Source organism: Coregonus clupeaformis, chromosome 18 (assembly GCF_020615455.1).
Source record: "Coregonus clupeaformis isolate EN_2021a chromosome 18, ASM2061545v1, whole genome shotgun sequence".
Lineage (NCBI taxonomy): Eukaryota > Metazoa > Chordata > Actinopteri > Salmoniformes > Salmonidae > Coregonus > Coregonus clupeaformis.
This window is the reverse complement of record NC_059209.1, coordinates 55739121-55760779: the sequence shown is the minus strand read 5'-3', so window position 1 is coordinate 55760779 and position 21659 is coordinate 55739121. Positions and strand designations below refer to the sequence as shown.

The 21659-nt window shown below is 44.3% G+C and overlaps 2 pseudogenes; both read right to left on the bottom strand.

Annotated features, from left to right (window-relative positions):
- Positions 1 to 4202: 4202 nt before the first annotated feature.
- On the bottom strand, positions 4203 to 10896 carry LOC121550661 (annotated as a pseudogene).
- A 297-nt stretch (positions 10897 to 11193) lies between these two features.
- Positions 11194 to 21257, bottom strand: LOC123481157 (annotated as a pseudogene).
- Positions 21258 to 21659: the final 402 nt, after the last annotated feature.

The following is a 21659-nucleotide window of genomic DNA, read 5'->3' as shown; positions in this document are numbered from 1 at the left end:
CACACGTACACAACATTATACAATCATTTGCTAAACCTATTTGTAACCTAGAGGTCATAACTGCTCTAGTTTCATGAAACACACAGAGTTCTAGCAAATCCCCAGCCGTATACGCGACTTTTGAACCGTCCATCCATAGCACACGACGAAAATCATCCCTATCCCTGTTTATCGTAGTACTGTACCCAATACAGTCTCAATAAAAAACTAGTTTACATTGGTGATGGCCTTCACCCCTTGTCATTTCGGACTAGATTATTCTGGTAATAGCTATTTACCTAGGGTCAATTGTGGACCCTCCCTGTTTCGTAATAATTATTACTTCCTTTGACTTTGGTAACTAAGTTCAACTCATTTTACCAAAATCCATGAATAAAAATTACTGACCTTTTCCTCGCAGTCTGGATTAAAATGCTTTTTCAAACTTGTTAACGTCTTTATCGTTCATAAAGAGTAATCACCGCCTTTTAATCATCAATGATTCAAGGTCCACAATCCACAAGTAATTATCGGTAAATTTTATTCAAGGAGAGCTCTGCTCAAAAACACAAATATCCTGTTTTTTTATACCCCTTGACAAACAAAGGCACTATGCTCCTCCCACCTTTAGGTGGCTTTCTTAAACAGTTCCCGCCTTCCCCCTTGAATGGTTAGTAACGCCCCCTCTGTTAGTGGGTTGACACTACATGATAATTCTAACATTTATACTGTGTTTAGGGTGAAATTATTTAGTCATTATTCTTAAAATCCTGTACGCACTACCCTCTGTACGCACTACCCTCTGTAGCGCCTTACTGTCGGATGCCGAGCAGTTGCCATTGTGAAGGAAATGTTACTTTGTGAAGAAAACGTTAATCTTGTCTTTGGTGTAAACAATCCTTGGTTCCTGCCTGTGCCTGGTAAAGATATGGGGGGGCGGGGGCGTCATGACCTCCTCCTTAGGACCATCTGGCAGAACGCCCAGAATATGTTCTTTAAGTTAAGATAGGAGACGGTGCCAGACACATGCCGGAACGAACCCTATGAACTATGCCTATGTAACGTGTCTGTAACCAGTATATAAGGGAACTAACGGGACTGCCCCGGAAGAGCTCCTGATTTACATGTGTACTTGGTGCATTGAGTTGGTTGAATCCTCTCCAGCGTGCTGAAAATAAACAATGATTCATTTAAGATCCCCCGTGTTGAGGATCAGCGTGGCAGATTTGTTGTTGCCTACCCTTACCACCTGGGGCGGCCCGTCAGGAAGTCCAGGATCCAGTTGCAGAGGGAGGTGTTTAGTCCCAGGGTCCTTAGCTTAGTGATGAGCTTGTGGGCACTATGGTGTTGAACGCTGAGCCGTAGTCAATGAACAGCATTCTCACATAGGTGTTCCTTTTGTCCATGTGGGAAAGGGCAGTGTGGAGTGCGATTGAGATTGCGTCATCTGTGGATCTGTTGGGGTGGTATGCGAATTGGACTGGGTCTAGGATTTCCGGGATGATGGTGTTGATGTGAGCCATGACCAGCCTTTCAAAGCACTTCATGGCTACCGACGTGAGTGCTACGGGGTGGTAGTCATTTAGGCACAGGGACTATGGTGGTCTGCTTGAAACATGTAGGTATTACAGACTCGGTCAGGGAGAGGTTGAAAATGTCAGTGAAGACACTTGCCAGTTGGTCCGTGCATGCTCTGAGTACACGTCCTGGTAATCCGTCTGGCCCTGCGGCCTTGTGAATGTTGACCTGTTTAAAGTTCTTGCTCACATCGGCTATGGAGAGCGTGATCACACAGTCGTCTGGAACAGCTGGTGCTCTCATGCATGCTTCAGTGTTGCTTGCCTCAAAGCGAGCATAAAAGGCATTTAGCCCGTCCGCTAGGCTCGTGTCACTGGGCAGCTCATGGCTGGGTTTCCCTTTGTAGTCCGTAATAGTTTGCAAGCCCTGCCACATTTGACGAGCGTCAGAGTTTAGCAACAAAACCGACGCGTGCGCAATTATGGGGCAAAACAGACAGGATTGGCGTAGATTGTTGACAACATGTAAACTATATTTCGTCTCCAATGTTTATTGAAAACATTAATACATTAATACATTTGCACAATGAGCACGTGTTGTCTCTCAAATACATTGTTACAGTTGTTAGTTAGCTAGCTTGCAAATTTTAGCTATATTAACATTGACATGAAATCAGTCAAAACACCTCAAAACAAGATATGGTATCAAGAACAATATGAAACTAGCTGAAACGAGTCAATTACGACTCCGCCCATGGCAGTTTTTTGTCATTGTTGGTAGCTATCTGGCCATCAAGAATCACAACAACCCACGGACTTCTGCCCCATTGAAGTTTGAATAAATAAATATAAATATAAATGACACTTGTTTTAAATATATTTTACCTTATCATCACTTGAGACAAATGTGAAACCAGTCATATTGCAGCAACATATCAACTTTCCCACAGTAAAGTTTATGAAATGCTGTGCCATTATGCAGAGTTTAAATTGTACGGCCTTTTAACTTGCAGGGATGGGCACTCTTGAATGTCTTAATTATAGGCTACCCCGGCTTTCTCTGTTTCCTATTTCTATCATGTTAAATATTAGCCACTATCAGTATTGACCGTCAGTAGGCCTAATAACAACACATATTCAACTGCCAAATTACTGTTAGTTCCCTTCAGTTGGTATAGCCCACATTACCATTCCATTTAATTACATTGTTTCTAACTTAATTTGTTATGGTTACCTAAATATGCATTGTTCCCTAATATTCTGAACCCGTTTTCTCGATATATTCTATTGAATCTGTCGACAAAATTCAAACTTAAAGGTACACCAATGGCTTAAGATAAATGTACTGAAAACCCTATTGAATGAAAACTCCACAAGAAAATCGGTTGGCCAGCAAGTGGGAGGGATTTCAGCAGTTGAATTACATTTATTCAGCACGTGCAAGGGAACCACACCTGCAAAGCCAGTGACGCACCTTCATAAGGTAAGTCTGAATACCAATTACTGAGAAGTGCATAGGAAAGGCGTGCGTAAGAAATCCGTAATTACCTGAGTTGGAATCGGATCCTAAGAGCTTTCCACACCTGAATTGTGCAACATTTACCCATTATTATATTTATAATTCTTCAAGCTCTGTCAAATTGGTTGTTGATCATTGCTAGACAACCATTTTCAGGTCTTGCCATAGATTTTCAAGTAGATTTAAGTCAAAACTGTAACTCGGCCACTCAGGAACATTCACTGTCTTCTTGGTAAGCAACTCCAGTGTATATTTGGCCTTGTGTTTTAAGTTATTGTCCTACTGAAAGGTGAATTCATCTCCTAGTGTCTGGTGGAAAGCAGACTGAACCAGATTTTCCTTTAGGATTTTTCCTGTGCTTAGCTCCATTCCGTTTCTTTTTTATCCTGAAAAACTCCCCAGTCCTTAATGATTACAAGCATACCCATAACATGATGCAGCCACCTCTATGCTTGAAAATATGGAGAGTGGTACTCAGTAATGTGTTGTATTGGATTTGCCCCTAACATTACACTTTGTATTGAGGACAAAAAAGTTAAATTGCTTTGCCACATTTGCAGTATTACTTTAGTGCCTTGTTGCAAACAGGATGCATGTTTTGGAATATTTGTATTCTGTACAGGCTTCCTTCTTTTCACTCTGTCAATTAGGTTAGTATTGTGGAGTAACTACAATGTTTCTCCTCTCTGAGTTAGGAAGGGCGCCTTTATCATTGTAGTGACTGGGTGTATTGATACACCATCCGAAGTGTAATTAATCACTTCACCATGCTCAAAGGGATATTCAATGTCTGCATATATATATATTTTTTTTACACATCTATCAATAGGTGCATGGACCCTTCTTTGCGAGGCATTGGAAAACCTCCCTGGTCTTTGTGGTTGAATCTGTGTTTGAAATTCATTGCTCGACTGAGGGACCTTACAGATCATTGTAGAGATGAGGTAGTCATTCAAAAATAATGTTAAACACTATTATTGCACACAGAGTCCATGCAACTTATTACGTGACTTGTTTTGCAAATTTTTACTCCTGAACTTATTTAGGCTTGCCATATCAAATGTGTTGAATACTTACTGACTCAAGACATTCCATCTTTAAAAAAAAGTGTATTTTTTATTTTTAATGAAAAACTTAATTCTGCTTTGGCATTCTGGGGTATTGTGTGTAGGTCAATGACACAAAATCTAAATGTAACCCATTTTATATTTAGGCTGTAACACAATGTGGAAAAAGTTAAGGAGTGTGAATGATTTCTGAAGGCACAATGAAGGTTTCTACCATTGCCATAGAAGTCCCTTCAATCTTCCGGCGATGCAATCACTATGTTTACGACGCTAACAACTTCTGGACTGGCAATGATAATCATACCAACAGATCAGATTACATTTACAGTATTGAAGTAAACATATTTTATATGAACAGCACTTGCTATAATCAGACAATCCAAAGAGCATGGAAACAAAAGAGGAGTTTATTCCTTCAGAAACTTTGATCCAGGAAAGAGCTTTGTATCTGCAATGAATCATTTACTGATTTGATTATCTTGCTCCAGCATGCCCCAGCACACTGAAAAAAAGGGAAACCCCAAGAGGCCAAACAGACAGACAGCTCCTAATATAATCTGGTAGAGAGCAGCGGAAATACACAGCAGATTTCAATAGGGATGAGCTCTGCTTATGAAACATCACTGATTCCCCAAGGGGAAACAAAACGAATTGTATGGCCCCATAGCAACACAACAGCTCTCTGTTTCTCACATTTGGAGCAGACCAGCTCTTCCCTCTGCACCTCCTGTAGGATGCTCTCATAATCTGTGACACCTGATATTAACTTTCAGTATTACCTCAAAATGTTTCTAGCACCAACATGATAGACCACAGCTAATATAACCCCACTCCCATGACAAATCAGATGTGACATATGCCTATCCAACAGTGATCTGTATTTATGAGTCAGTGAATGTTTTCATAAGGTGTCACGCAGCATATGAATAAATGATAAAGGTCATGTGGCTGTAGGCCTGTTAATTAGCTTGTGGCCACCAAATATGAAACTTTCATTAGCTCAGAGAACATATAAGTAAACTAAACACGGGGAAAAATATACCCCGGCAATACAAAATACACGGAGCTCAACCGAGCTACTCTCCTCACATTAAACAATCACCCACAAGGACAAGGGGGCAGAGGGAACACTTATACAAGTACTAATGAGGGAATATGAACCATGGTGTGTGTAATAGACAAGACAAAACAAATGGAATGATGAGATGAGGAGCGGCAGTGGCTAGAAGGCCGGTGACGACGAACGCCGAAGCCTGCCCGAACAAGGAGAGGAGGCAGCTTCGGAGGAAGTCGTGACAAAGGATCAATAAAAATCATTTCAGCATCAATTTTAGAAATGATTAGTTTAAAATTGTTCTGTACTAAAATAGGATTAAGAAATATATATTGCATAGACAACATACAGCATTTGACATTTTCAGGTGTTAAAAGGCTCCTTCCATATACATTATTTAGTACATAAATTCCGGTACTGGAATAATATCCAATAAGTTATAGAAAAGGGCATGGGGAAGAGAAGAAAAGACAGATCTATCATTGGGCACTTATTCAATCATCCAATACATTACAATGAAATGTGCTCCTATTTATGACTTAATATCACAGGTTGCTGCTCTACACCTTACCTGTTGATGTTGTAGTACATGGGATGAGAAACATATACTGTAAGCACAATCCATAAAGGCTAAACTAAAAATGTGCATCTCACACTATGTCAGAAGTATAATCAGAGCCATGTTGTTACTATAGCTACAGTAGCTCTATATTGACAGTTGGAAGACTGTCCATATCCAGTGACAGTGACCAACCGTCTGGCAGATTAATACCCAGCTGCCTTGCCCATCTTTCTGGCATCTGAAACTGCTTGGATGCAACCGTTGTCCTTCTCCACATGGATAATTCAATAAATCTAATAAAGACTTGCTAAAGTGCCATAATTCAGCATTTTGATATGTCCATCAGTGCACCATCTGTGACTTCTAGGTCGGCAGGTAGCTTAGTGGTTAAGAGCGTTGTGCCAGTAACCAAAAGGTCGCTGGTTCTAATCCCTGAGCCGAAAAATCTGTCGATGTGCCCTTGAGCAAGGCACTTAACCCTAATTGCTCCTGTAAGTCGCTCTGGATAAGAGCGTCTGCTAAATGACTAAAATGTAAATGTTCTAGGAAGATCTTAACCCCAATATTTTTTTCCACGTTTTCACCATCATTGTAATGCCCTAGTTATTATGTTGCTTTAACAAAGTAATTCCTGAAGATTATTTTTTATTTCATGTGATTAGTGATTCACATATGTCTGTCCCTCATTTTAAGGTCAACCCTGTTACGTGAATTGAACTCTTGTTTTAATATGGCGAAACAGTTCCTTTAAAAATAAAAGAATCGAAAGATATTGTAAAATCAGGTGAGCGGGTTCTACTCTTTTTGGCAGTTTTCTGGTGTTTTGTGGTGAAAACTGAGTGGGTCAAGCTTAACGGCAACCCAACATTTTTTAAAACAATAAAACAAAAATTGTGAATCGTGCATTCAATTGCCATACCCTGTTGCACACAACAAGCTTCCATTCCCCCTGTCACAATGGGATTTATGGCTGATTTAAGATGAATTTGTGAACCCTGAATCCTGTTACGGTCAACCCTGTTACTTCTTTTGGCACTTCATATAGTCATTTTTTTATGATGTTGAACATGTGCACTTTAGGACAGCGATTCTCAACTGGTGGGGGAGGTTTTGAATGGGTCGAGTGTCTGAGTAAAAAAAACTATTTTTTAATGAAAAATACTCCAGTCTGAACTTAAACGACTAAAAGCAGGTAGAAAGTGTGTAGAAATTATAATGAACCTATAATTTAACCTCTGAACTCTTTTTTTTCAATACAGTATTTTCAATATACAATTATTGGTGGCGCCATTTAGTGGACTTTGTTGATTTTGTGGTCTCAAACCAGTGAGCTTAACATTCTTCATCAAGAATATGGGCAAAATGTAATTATTGACAATGAAAAAGGTGGGACTGTTGTTCCCTTGTCATATAATTGACACATTTACTATCAATATTAAAAATAGTTTTCCAGATTTTGGAAGAAAAAGAATGTGCAATGCGAATATTGGATCGCGACTGAGACAACCTGGTTCAATTTCGGCCCCGAGGCAAAATCAGTTGAGAACCACTACTTTATGACATAAAGTTAAATTAGGTGAAATCTCAAGTTTTTTTTAACCAAGTTACACTTCACAAAAGGACCCATGTGAGTGTTACAGAGGTATTTTTATTGTATGGCTCAATGTATTTGCATATATACAAAGTGAAACGTGGCTGGGTCTTTCAGCATGACAATGATCCCAAACACACCGCCCGGGCAACGAAGGAGTGGCTTCGTAAGAAGCATTTCAAGGTCCTGGAGTGGCCTAGCCAGTCTCCAGATCTCCCCATAGAAAATCTTTGGAGGGAGTTGAAAGTCCGTGTTGCCCAGCGACAGCCCCAAAACATCACTGCTCTAGAGGAGATCTGCATGGAGGAATGGGCCAAAATACCAGCAACAGTGTGTGAAAACCTTGTGAAGACTTACAGAAAACGTTTGACCTGTGTCATTGCCAACAAAGGGTATATAGCAAAGTATTGAGGAACTTTTGTTATTGACCAAATACTTATTTTCCACCATAATTTGCAAATAAATTCATTAAAAATCCTACAATGTGATTTTCTGGATTTTTTTTCTCTATTTGTCTGTCATAGTTGACGTGTACCTATGATGAAAATTACAGGCCTCTCTCATCTTTTTAAGTGGGAGAACTTGCACAATTGGTGGCTGACTAAATACTTTTTTTCCCCACTGTAGTTTATACCATGGTCACTTACCAAGGCCGTCCCTGTGGTGATCATGCTGCCACCCGACCCGCCAATCACCAGTGTTTTGTACTTGGATTGCAACAGGGGACATGGAGGAGGGAGGCTGCTCACCTGCAAGCCAAACCATAAAACAAATCATTAAGGTGAGGCTACAAAAGCAATGAAGATGTCCAAGAGACTGACAGTTTATCTTACAGCCAACAATACAAACACATTTTTGTCACATATATGATCTGCTTTCCCACAGAAATCTGACAACTCATTGTTGAGGATGACACCGGTTTGAAGGGAAAAATATTTGACAGGTCATTGTGTGTATTAAGATGTTACATGGTTATACATAGCTAATGACAATTAGACATCTAAGACATGACCCTAATGATGGTCATTGTAATGATTCTACACAGTGAATTACTCACATGTGATTGATAGCGCTGGTAACAGACACGGCAGTTCCATCCTCAGCCACCACAGACACGTGTCGTGAGCCTGGGGGGCCAGGTATGGAGTGACGTTGTAGTACAGGGCATCATGGGTCTCATCACTGCTGATCATGGCCCTGAAGTGGTCAGCAAACTGCTGCTCAGTGAACTTACAGTAGCTTGCGAAAGTATTCACCCCCCTTGGCATTTTTCCTATTTTGTTGCCTTACAACCTGGAATTAAAATTGATTTTTTGGGGGTTTGTATCATTTGATTTACACAACATGCCTACCACTTTGAAGATGCAAAATATTTTTTATTGTGAAACAAGAAATAAGACAAAAAAACAGAAAACTTGAGCGTGCATAACTATTTGTAACAGTGTTGCTGCCGTCCCTCTCCTCGCCCCTACCTGGGCTTGAACCAGGGACCCTCTGCACACATCGACAACAGTCACCCTCGAAGCACCGTTACCCGTCGCTCCACAAAAGCCGCGGCCCTTGCAGAGCAAGGGAAACAACTACTTCAAGGTCTCAGAGCGAGTGACGTCACCGATTGAAACGCTACTAGCGCGCACCGCTAACTAGCTAGCCATTTCACACCGGTTACATATTCACCCCCCCCCCAAAGTCAATACTTTGTAGAGCCACCTTTTGCAGCAATTACAGCTGCAAGTTTCTTGGGGTATGTCTCTATAAGCTTGGCACATCTAGCCACTGGGATTATTGCCCATTCTTCAAGGCAAAACTGCTCCAGCTCCTTCAAGTTGGATGGGTTCCACTGGTGTACATCAGTCATACCACAGATTCTCAATTGGATTGAGGTCTGGGCTTTGACTAGGCCATTCCAATACATTTAAATGTTTCTCCTTAAACCATGCGAGTGTTGCTTTAGCAGTATGCTTAGGGTCATTGTCCTGCTGGAAGGTGAACCTCCGTCCCAGTCTCAAATCTCTGGAAGACTGAAACAGGTTTCCCTCAAGAATTTCCCTGTATTTAGCGCCATCCATCTTTCCTTAGTAATAGGTAAAACGCCAAGGGGGATGAATACTTTTGCAAGGCACTGTAAGTGCTCTCTGGTCAAAGGAAGGAAATTACAGTATATGTTGCATTACAGTAGCGACAGTATACTGTATGTTGAACCACTATCAATTTAGCCACTTCTAGTTTCATCCTCTTATCTTCTAATGCAGAATGCATGGTTTGCAGAATGTTTCAGTTTTGGATTATACATTGTTCTTAAGATCTGAATTAAATATATTGAGGGCTGGCTTTGTGTGTGAGTGACATATAGATCCTATTAAATTAGTATTCTAATTCCTAATTCAATGGTGAGTGATTTGAAAAGGTGTTTAACCCTGAGGCATGGCTGCAGACTCCTGTGATGCCATAGTTAGACGCCTACGAGTATACAGACATGTCTCAGGGCTAGCAGGTGTGCAGCGATAAGACATCTTGTGAACAATCTGTGAAAGAAACCCAGGAATATCTGATCACAGTAGTTTAATAGATTCTGCTTCAGCACATGAGATTGTATTAATCCTTTGCTGTTCCTGGCTGGCGACAGCCTCTGGTAATGCCTTCCACAACAGGCCCCCTAACAACACTTGGAGTTACTGTGAAAGCAAAGGGCATTAAAACCAGCATGAATTCTAGGGAGATTAACGGCTCCACATTGCAATAATGGATCATAGCTCTCAGGGTCCACAGAAGCCAGTAACACAGGCATATGACTTCACTAACTTCACTAGAGTAAATGACCCACACAGAAATGTGGTATTGGCTATATGGGGTATTTTCTCACTTTTCGTGACCACTCCACTCTGTCAAAATGAGCAGGGATGGATAGTAATTTAAGACTGGAGCACAGCTAAGATGGCAGCAGTAATAGCTGATGCTGTATATGCCTAAAATGTAAATGTATATAATGCTCCCTTGTCACTCAACATGACCCTGAGAGTACCCTGTTGGGATAAAACAGCACTTAGATCATTGATTTTGTCACACCCTGGCTCTGGGGACTCTATATGTTGAGCCAGGGTGTGTAGATTCTATGTGTTTGGTTTCTGTGTTGTAGTTTCTATGTGTTCTAGTTCTATGTTGGCCAGTGTGGTTCTCAATCAGAGGCAACGAGTGTCAGCTGTGGCTGGTTGTCTCTGATTGGGAACCACATTTAAACAGGCTGTTTTCCCACAATAGTTGTGGGATCTTGTTCCGTTTGGTTTGTTCCGTGTTGGTTGTGTTATACCTAGGACTTCACGTGTCATTATCGTTTGTTGTTTTGTTATTATTATCACTAAAGATAATAAAATATGTTTGCTCATCACGCTGCGCCTTGGTCTACTCCGTTCAACGATCGTGACAGATTTATGAAGTGTCTTGGTCTTGACCTGTACTGTATCATTCCTTAATGATTTCCTACACCTGGAGTCTTGTGGAACTTACTCCTGAGTTGAAGTGTGGATCACGGATGTACTTCCTCAGTCCGTTGGAAAGCTTACAAGCTTCAATGTAGCGTTGATAGGTTAAGAGTATTTTGCTCTCCCATCAGAGAAGCTGAGTTTAGGGTGTTTTCTATAGACAAAGACATACTGTAAGTAAAATGTAATAAGGAGGTGGGTATGCATGTTTTCTGGTCTCCATGATGCTTTCAATCTTTCCATTCTTATAATCATGTGTCAGTTAACCCAAATATCAATTAACCCAAATATCAATAAGCTAATGATGACTGTATATACTCTACATAAGAGCATGAATTCATGTAATTGAATGTATAGCACAATAGTGAGATTAAACAGTGTCACTCTTAAATGGGGTCCATCTTAAATTGAAAACATTGTGTTATTCAGTTCCAACCTTTCATGATGTTGAGGATGAAGCTGAGGATAGCGCCTCCTGATGGGGGTGGGGGAAAGTGCATCTGGTACTCTCCAAGAGGAATCGTCCATGCGTCTGTCACAGTCACTTTGAAAGATTCCAGGTCCTTCATGGTGAGATGTCCACATAAAATACAGTTACAAGCCAGCAGAAACATGAATTGAAATATTGATCAGCTAATCAGCACTCCAAATGCATATACATACCACAGGCGCATTATAGTTTGGGTGTGATCAATGTGAATACATTAGAGACTGCAGTGAATTGAATGGTTTCCTTGTAATAAAATATATTTGCTGTAAAGCACTACCACAATGGGGGAGAGAAGGGAATATCAATAATGGAACTTATCATATCTACATATCTTTTACGTCACAGATTAAATCCTCTGCTACTTTTTCAGTGTATAAAGCATCTGCCCCTTGGTTTGCGATTATCTCCAATGTGTCAGCCAATTTTTCAAACTTCAGTGTCTCCAACCTTTAGCAGGTTTCCTTCCTTATCTATAAACAACTGACTAGAGGACAGGTCAAACGTAATTTTCGTGCAATGTGATGACAGAATGATGGCTTGACTGTTGCTCTCTTGAAATACATATCATGTTATACATCCACAGATCTGGGCCTCATCATCCTATCATTTTGTCTCACTCTTGGGTGAGCTTAATGAGTTGGATTCCTCCAGTCATTTAGGGTCAGTGTGGTTCTCACATTAATGGTAGGGTCTTTAAAGGGGCAATCTGCATTTGCTACACAAACACTGTATAGCCTCAAAACATGGTTAAAACTATAATGTTGATATCATGGATGGTCAGTCCTTCTATCCATAGCTTTGTCCATGAATTTGAGAGTGGTACAATCTTTCCAGCCCCATCCCTCAGCTGTTTACCAAATCAGTGGGAGGGTGTCAGCTTTGTTATTGTTTGAACTGCAGATTGCCGCTTTAAGGTCCGGGTGTTTCTTACCGTAATGGTAGGGTGGGTCTCATCCCTGTTGATCAGTGGGATAAAGCGGCCCAGAACAGCAGACTTTTTACACACTATTTTCTCTCTCTCTCTCTATCCAAAACGGTCTATGGTCATGGAATCTATATATCTCCATATCCCTGAGATTGTTATAATTTACTGATTGTAGCTTAGTTTATGTTTGTCCGGTTTAATACTCATCATAATGGTAGGGTCTCATCCCTGTTGATCAGTGGGATAAAGTGGCTCAGGACCTGGGGTACAGGGAAACCCTCTCTGGCCAGCTTGATGGTGGGATGGAAGAGGCTGGCCCAGGGTAGTTTCCCAAACAGCCTGTGGGCCTGCTCATACCCACAGATCTCTCCAGGGACACAAATCCATTGGCTGCCTGGAACCAGGGGTGGGGGTGGGGGAAAACATACTTTTTACACACCATTTATCTCTCTCTCTCTCTATCTGAAATGGTCTTCGGTCACGGTATCTATCTCCATATCCCTGAGATTGCTATCACTTACTGTTTGTAGCTTAGTTTGTTTGTCTGCTTTCATATGCATAATGGAGTAAACATTGTTTAAAGGCCCAGTGCAGTCAAAAGTTGGGATTTTCCTATGTTTTATATATATTTCCACATTATGAGGTTGGAGTAATACTATGAAATTGTGAAAATGATAAGGTCATTTTAATGTAAGAGCTTTTTGAAAAGACAGCTTGAAATGTCAACCTGTTTTGGTGGGATTGAGTTTTGGCCTGCCTGGTGACATCACCAATAAGAAAGAGAGATCCAAACCTCTCTGCCAATAACAGCAAATTTTCTCTTTCCTCCTCTCCACTCCCAGCAGGACCGGTTCCAGGCATGAGCGACATAAGTGATCTCTTAGGGCCCCCGGCTGCCAGGGGGCCCCAACCAACCAATGTTTTATTTTATTTTTTACTCAGTCGAGGTCTCAACTCTGTTGAGAGTTAGAATAGTATAATACACAAGGTGCAATTTCAAAAGCAGTTTTTCTCTTGTTTTGTCAATCACTGACAGTCACTCAATTAGCCATGTCAGCTAACAATTTTTTGTTATCTAAACTTGTAGTAATCATGGCTGATTAATCACGTGCCCAGGGGCCCTGACCTCCAGGGTGCCCCCATTGATTTTGTTAGCCACTCTAATATCCATTTCATACACAGACTAACATCCAACTATTTTTTACCATGCCTGCTTTTTTATTTTTTATTAAATGTTTTATAAAATTGCACAATTTTCTCTGAGCCCCATGGCAAAATGTGTAGAACTGCAGAAAACTTGCTTTAAAACTGCAAAAAGATCTCTCTGCCCCATGGCAAAATCTGTAGAACTACAGAAAACGTGCTTTAAACTGCAACATTTTCTCTACGCCCATGGCAAAATGTGTAGAATTGCAGGAAATTAACTTTAAAACATAAATACATTAAAAACATTTGCCCGCTTGGTGGGGGCCTCCCACCAACCAAATCTCACTTAGGGACCCCAAAAGGCTAGAGCCGGCCCTGACTTTTGTTTCTTTTTGACAATTTTAATTGAAAACAATCACAGTAAGGTACTTAATTGTTACCCAGAAATTATTTGTTATTGAGATAAAAATAAATAAATAAAATACGGTTGCATTGGACCTTTAAGCCTTTCAGGAGTGGATTTCCTTTAGGGATTTTGCTAAGCCATTCAATTTCGACTAGTATGGTAATATCTATAAACTGCTGTTGTCCTCAGGTGCTCCCGGAAGGTGAATGACCTGTCCAGGTCACCCTGAGGTACGTGGGGGTGGGGTGGTGCTGTAGCTTATGGTTGTTCATCTACAGTAGATGTTGAGCTCTTTGTTGGCCTTTGCTTTATGGTGGTGGACTATACTGGACACAGACAGACAGATAGCCAGGCTCACTACATGCTGTGTAACCCCAATCCAGAGACATCCTGCAGAGAGGAGGATCGGCAGTAGATGGAGCCATTGCTGCGTTACTGAGCACCTCTGTCATCAAATCAAATCAAATTGTATTTGTCATATGCGCCGAATACAACAGGGTAGACCTTACAGTGAAATGCTTACTTACAAGCCCTTAACCAACAATGCAGTTTTAAGAAAGAATACCAAAAATCTTTTTGAAATAAAAGTAACAAATAATTAAAGAGCAGCAGTAAAATAACAATAGCGAGGCTATATACAGTGGGTACCAGTACCCAGTCAATGTGCAGGGGCACCGGTTAGTCAAGGTAATTGAGGTAATATGTACATGTAGGTAGAGTTATTAAAGTGACAATGCATAGATAATAAACAGAGAGTAGCAGCAGCGTAAAGGGGGGGATGCAAATAGTCTGGGTAGCCATTTGATTAGATGTTCAGGAGTCTTATGGCTTCGGGGTGGAAGCTGTTTAGTAGCCTCTTGGACATAGACTTGGTACTCCGGTACCACTTGCCGAGCGGTAGCAGAGAGAACAGTCTATGACTAGGGTGGCTGGAGTCTTTGACAATTTTTAGGGGCTTCCTCTGACACCGCCTGGTATAGAGGTCCTGGATGACAGGAAGCTTGGCCCCAGTGATGTACTGGGTCTGTCACGACTGTCTGTGAGATTAACAGGCAGCTGTAACCTTTAACATACCTCGTTCAATCTCCTCAGGACTTTAAATGGCCCCACAAACCGCCGGCCCAGCTTCCGGCAGGGCAGGTGAAAGGGCAGGTTTCTGGTCGAGAGCCAGACCCGATCTCCCGGTGCATAAACCGGACCCTCACTGCGGTGGCGATCAGCGCTCGCCTTTTGCCGTCTGATGGCCCGCTGCAGATGGACGTGCGCAGCGTTCCATGTCTCCTCCGAGCGCCAAAACCATTCATCCACCGCAGGAGCCTCGATCTGGCTCTGATGCCAGGGTGCCAGAACCGGCTGATAGCCCAACACACACTGGAAAGGAGTGAGATTAGTGGAGGAGTGGCGGAGTGAGTTTTGGGCTATCTCTGCCCAGGGAATATACCCCGACCACTCCTCCTGCCGGTCCTGGCAGTAGGACCTCAGAAACCTATCCACATCTTGGTTTACTCTCTCCACCTGCCCATTACTCTCAGGGTGAAAACCCGAGGTAAGGCTGATCGAGACCCCCAAACGTTCCATAAACGCCCTCCACACTCTAGAGGTGAACTGGGGACCCCGATCAGACACTATATCCTCAGGCACCCCGTAGTGCCGGAAAACGTGAGTAAACAGGGCTTCGGCCGTTTGTAGGGCTGTAGGAAGACCTGGCATAGGGATGAGACGGCAGGCCTTAGAAAACCGATCCACAACGACCAAGATCGTGGTATTCCCCTGGGAGGGGGGAAGGTCCGTGACAAAATCCACCGACAGGTGAGACCACGGCCATTGTGGAACGGGGAGAGGTTGTAACTTCCCCCTGGGCAGGTGTCTAGGCGCCTTACACTGGGCGCACACCGAGCAGGAAGAAACATAAACTCTCACGTCCTTAGCTAAGGTGGGCCACCAGTACTTCCCGCTAAGACAGTGCACCGTCCGACCAATACCAGGATGACCAGAGGAGGGTGACGTGTGAGCCCAATAAATCAGTCGTTCACGGACCTCGAGCGGCACGTACCTCCGTCCCTCTGGACACTCTGGGGGAGAAGGGTCGGTACGTAACGCCCGCTCGATTTCCGTGTCGACCTCCCACACCACCGGTGCCACGAGACAAGACTCCGGTAGTATGGGAGTGGGCTCAATGGACCTCTCCTCTGTGTCATATCGTCGGGACAGGGCGTCTGCCTTAACGTTCTGTGACCCGGGTATATACGTGATCTTAAAGACAAACCGGGCCAGAAACATGGCCCACCTAGCCTGACGAGGGTTCAGTCTCTTCGCTGCCCGGATGTACTCCAGGTTACGATGGTCAGTCAGAATGAGAAAAGGGTGGTTAGCCCCCTCAAGCCAATGTCTCCACACCTTCAGGGCCTGGACCACAGCTAGCAGCTCCCTGTCCCCCACGTCATAATTGCGCTCCGCCGGACTGAGCTTCTTAGAATAGAAAGCACAGGGGCGGAGTTTTGGAGGCGTGCCCGAGCGCTGAGACAGTATAGCACCGATCCCCGCTCGGACGCATCCACCTCGACTTGGAACGCCAAAGAGGGATCCGGATGTGCCAGCACCGGAGCTGAGGTGAACAGGTCCTTCAAATGACTAAACGCCCTGTCCGCCTCAGCCGACCACTGCAAACGCACCGGGCCCCCCTTTAGCAGGGAGGTAATGGGAGCCGCTACCTGTCCAAAACCCCGGATAAACCTCCAGTAGTAATTGGCAAAACCCCAAAACCGCTGCACCTCCTTTAATGTAGTTGGAGTCTGCCAATTACGCACGGCTGAAACGCGGTCAATCTCCATCTCCACCCCTGACGCAGACAACCGGTGTCCCAGGAAGGAGATGGACTCCTGGAAAAACAGACATTTCTCTGCCTTCACATACAGATCATGCTCCAACAGTCTACCCAGCACCCGACGTACCAGGGACACATGCTCGGTACGTGTAGCGGAGTATATCAGAATGTCATCAATATACACCACTACCCACTGTCCATGCAAATCCCGGAAAATCTCGTCTACAAATGATTGGAAGACTGAAGGAGCATTCATTAGACCGTATGGCATGACAAGGTACTCATAGTGACCCGAGGTGGTACTGAAGGCTGTTTTCCACTCATCTCCCTCCCGAATGCGCACCAGGTTGTAAGCGCTCCTGAGATCCAATTTTGTGAAGAAGCGCGCCCCGTGTAATGACTCCGTCATACTAGCAATCAGAGGGAGAGGATAGCTGTATTTAATAGTGATCTGATTGAGACCACGGTAATCAATACACGGGCGTAAACCCCCATCCTTCTTCTTCACAAAAAAAAAAACTTGAGGACGAAAACTTGAGGACGCAGGAGAAGTGGAAGGCCGTATGTATCCCTGTCTCAAGGATTCGGCGACGTATGTCTCCATAGCAGCTGTCTCCTCCTGAGACAGAGGATACACATGGCTGCGAGGGAGCGCCGCGCCAACCTGGAGGTCTATCGCACAATCCCCCTGTCGATGAGGTGGTAATTGAGTCGCCTTCTTCTTACAGAAGGCGCTTGACAAATCGGCATACTCAGGAGGAATGTGCATTGTGGGCATTTGGTTCGGACTCTCCACCGTCGTTGCCCCTACGGAAACACCTACACACCGCCCCACACACTGATCAGACCATCCCTTGAGAGCCCTCTGCTGCCATGAAATGTTGGGGTCATGAGATATTAACCAGGGAAGTCCCAACACCACTGGAAACGCAGGAGAGTCAATTAAATACAACTGTATTGTCTCCTCATGACCCTTCTGCGTTTTCATCTTCAGTGGCACTGTGACCTCCCTAATCAATTCCGACCCCAAAGGCCGGCTATCTAGGGCATGGATAGGGAAGGGCACATCGACTGGTAATATAGGGATCCCTAACTTATATGAGAAATGGCGATCGATAAAATTCCCAGCTGCGCCTGAATCGACTAGCGCCTTATGCTGGGAGTAAGAAGAAACTTCTGGAAACATCACTTGGATACACATATGAACAGCAGAGAGCTCTGGGTGAGTTGGGACCTTACTCACCGGGAATGACTCATCAGTGCGCTGCCTGCTGCCTCGAATCCGAGGAGACCCTCCCCAGCACCGAACCGCCGTGTGTCCTCGGCGGCCACAGTTGGTGCAGGGGACAGCCTCCTTCCTGGCCTCCCTACTACCAGCACCCCCAAGCTCCATAGGGCTCGGCTCGGAGGTGCTGGGGGATGGAATGGACGGCCCCAGCGCTGGACGTCCGTGTGTAGCCAACAGGGTATCCAAGCGAATCGACATGTCCACCAGCTGATCGAAGCTTAGGTTGGTGTCCCTGCAGGCCAGCTCTCGACGAACGCCCTCCCTCAGGCTGCATCTGTAGTGGTCGATGAGGGCCCTCTCATTCCATCCCGAATTGGCAGCCAGAGTCCGGAAGTCCAGTGCGAATTCCTGCGCGCTCCTCCTCCCCTGTCTGAGGTGGAATAGACGCTCACCCGCCGCCTTCCCCTCCGGGGGATGATCGAACACTGCCCTGAAGCGGCGGGTGAACTCTGCATAGTTCACAGTAGCGGCGTCTATCCCTCCCCACTTGGCGTTGGCCCACTCCAGTGCCTTGCCGGACAGACAGGAGATGAGGGCGGACACGCTCTCGTATCCCGGGTGAATGGTTGCCAGGTAAAGTTCCACCTGGAGCAGGAAACCCTGACATCCGGCTGCGGTGCCATCATAAGCCCTCGGGAGCGAGAGCCGAATCCCACTGGACTCCGGATGTGAGACGATAGGAGTAGCCGATGGTGGTGGTATCGTTGGAGGAGGTGTGGGCAAACCTCCTCTCTCCCATCGTCCCAAAGTGTTCATAACGTTATCCATAGCGGCACCAAGATTTTGGAGCATCGCTGCCTGTTGTAGGATGCGCTCCTCGAGTGATCCAGTCGGTGCCGTCGCTCCTGCTGACTCCATGGTAAGGTGTGTGATTCTGTCACGACTGTCTGTGAGATGCGGTAAACGAAGTCAGGCGTAGGACACAGAACTCTCGGATACGTACTTTTAATACGAAAAGGATCCAAAAGGACACAGAAAATAACTCCACGCAGGGAGGAAATAACCCGCTCACAAAATAGACAACCGTGAAGGGGAAAACAATCACACACAAAGTACAGATGAGAGACATGGGTAATTATAAGGGAAACAATTAACATAATGATGAACAGGTGTAAACAATACAGACAAAACTAAACAAACACCGATAACATCGAACGGCAGTAGCTAGTACTCCGGGGACGACGAACGCCAAAGCCTGTCCAAGCAAGGAGGAGGAGCAGCCTCGGCAGAATCCGTGACAGGGTCGTACGCACTACCCTCTGTAGTGCCTTGCAGTCGGAGGCCGAGCAGTTGCCATACCAGGCAGTGATGCAACCAGTCGGGATACTCTCGATGGTGCAGCTGTAGAACCTTTTGAGGATCTGAGGACCCATGCCAAATCTTTTCAGTCTCCTTAGGGGGAATAGGTTTTGTTGTGCCCTCTTCACGACTGTCTTGGAGTGCTTGGACCATGTTAGTTTGTTGGTGATGTGGACACCAAGGAACTTGAAGCTCTCAACCTGCTCCACTACAGCCCCGTCGATGAGAATGGGAGCGTGCTCGGTCCTCTTCTTTTTCCTGTAGTCCACAATCATCTCCTTTGTCTTGATCACGTTGAGGGAGAGGTTTTTGTCCTGGCACCACATGGCCAGGTCTCTGACCTCCTCCATGTAGGCTGTTTCGTTGTTGTTGGTGATCAGGCCTACCACTGTTGTGTCATCTGCAAACTTAATGATGGTGTTGGAGTTGTGCCTGGCCATGCAGTCATGAGTGAACAGGGAGTACAGGAGGGGACTGAGCACGCACCCCTGAGGGGCCCCCGTGTTGAGGATCAGTGTGGCAGATGTGTTGTTACCTACCCTTACCACTTGGGGGCGGCCCGTCAGGAAGTCCAGGATCCAGTTGCAGAGGGAGGTGTTTAGTCCCAGGGTCCTTAGCTTAGTGATTTGCTTTGAGGGCACTATGGTGTTGAACGCTGAGTTGTAGTCAATTAATAGCATTCTCACATAAGTGTTCCTTTTGTCCAGGTGTGAAAGGGCAGTGTGGAGCGCAATAGAGATTGTCATCAACCCACAGAGTATGGGCATTGGCGGGGGATCCATATTCACGGTGATGGACAGTAGTGGTAAGGACACTTCATCCCCCTACTACAAGATACCACACAGACATCCAACTATTGAAATCACAGAGTGGGGATAAACACTTTTCATGCCATGCACCTTTGTTTATTTCAAAGGCAAGGTTAAAATCCTCAATTCAAGAGAGACCGTCCCTCAGGAGTTTAATCCTGATCTACTGAGTGGATGCCCACAGACCTTCCAACTGATGACAGGTATTTGGAGTGAAAATGACTAAACATGAACCTCGACTTGACTTGACTTGTTTCTGTAGCCGACAAGCATGTCCTTTCTCAGTGCAGTGTGAGCTGTTTTTCTAGTTACTCAAGCTTTCCTTCATGTTGGCATCGTGGTGGGAATTCTGTGGAACACCAGTAATCCTGGGGCAGCTTTATCTTACTGATTCAGGCAGTCTGTCAAGTGACAAGCACACTATGCTGGTTTATAAGCAAGGATTTTCATTCCTTGGTATAAAGTCATTATTTAATGATGACATTTAGAGCCACTACAGTCATATATATGATTGATTTCCATAAGTTACCATTCCTCTCCAGACCCCAAACTCCTGTTCAGACATGTGAAACTGCCCTGGTACCTCCTCCATGGGCTTGTTTCATGTCTGAAGCCTGCCTCCCTTCTGACAGGCTGTCTGCTAATGTCTGGCTGCTTCTGGTTCTCCTCTCACTGCAAGAGGCAGATGGTTTTGTGGCTTGCTTTTGACTTCTCCCCTTTTCAATAAAATATGATTATAAATGCACTAAACTGGACAAATGGCCAAGGGTCCCATGGATCTTTTAACAGGACGTTGCCATGTGCTGTGCTGGAGCCAAGACCACACACAGTGAACAGCTTTGTTTTTTATACCACTAATCAGGTTGTTATACATACTGTAAACCAACATCATCTTCATTTGTAAACATAAAAGGGAAAACTTCCACAGAAAACAAGATCAAAACAAGGAAAAACCTAATCTCCAAACTAACTGGCTCAACATGGGGTTACACTACCACCCTTCAGGTTGTGGTATCACAGCACTAGCACTCTCATTCTCAACAGCAAAATAGACTTTAAAACTGGAGGAGAGGGTATCACTTTTTGAGTTTAAAGCTCTGATAGAGGAAAATGTTGTTGACAATTGGGATTGTTTTTAATGTATTGTGTTCTTGTATGTACCAGAGGAATTAGGGTTAAGTGCCTTGCTAAAGGGCACAGGCAGCTTTTTCACCTAGTCGGCTCAGGGATTCAAACCAGCAACCTTTCGGTTACTGGCCCAACACTCTTAACTGCTAGGCTACCTGCCTCCCTCTTGGCCATGTCCCAGGAAATTAGCTTTAAAACTGTAACATGTTCTCTCAGCCTCGTGTATGTGCAAACTGGAAACCACATATCCGGAGGCCACATCTATTGTAGCTGGGGACTTTAACAAAGAAAATCTGAGGAAAAAGCCACCAAAATTGTATCAACATATCTCCTGTGCTCCATGCGCAACACGGAACCTGGATCATTGATACTATACCTTCTGGGATGGCTACAAGCCCTCCCTTCATCAAATCAGATCACACCTCCATTCTGCTCCTCCCCACTTATAGGCAGCAATTTTATAAAGGAAGCTCCTATGGTAAGGACTGTTCAATGTTGGTCTGACCAATCGGAATCTATGCTTCAAGATTGTTTTGATCACATGGACTGGGAAATGTTCCGGGTCGCCTCTGAGAA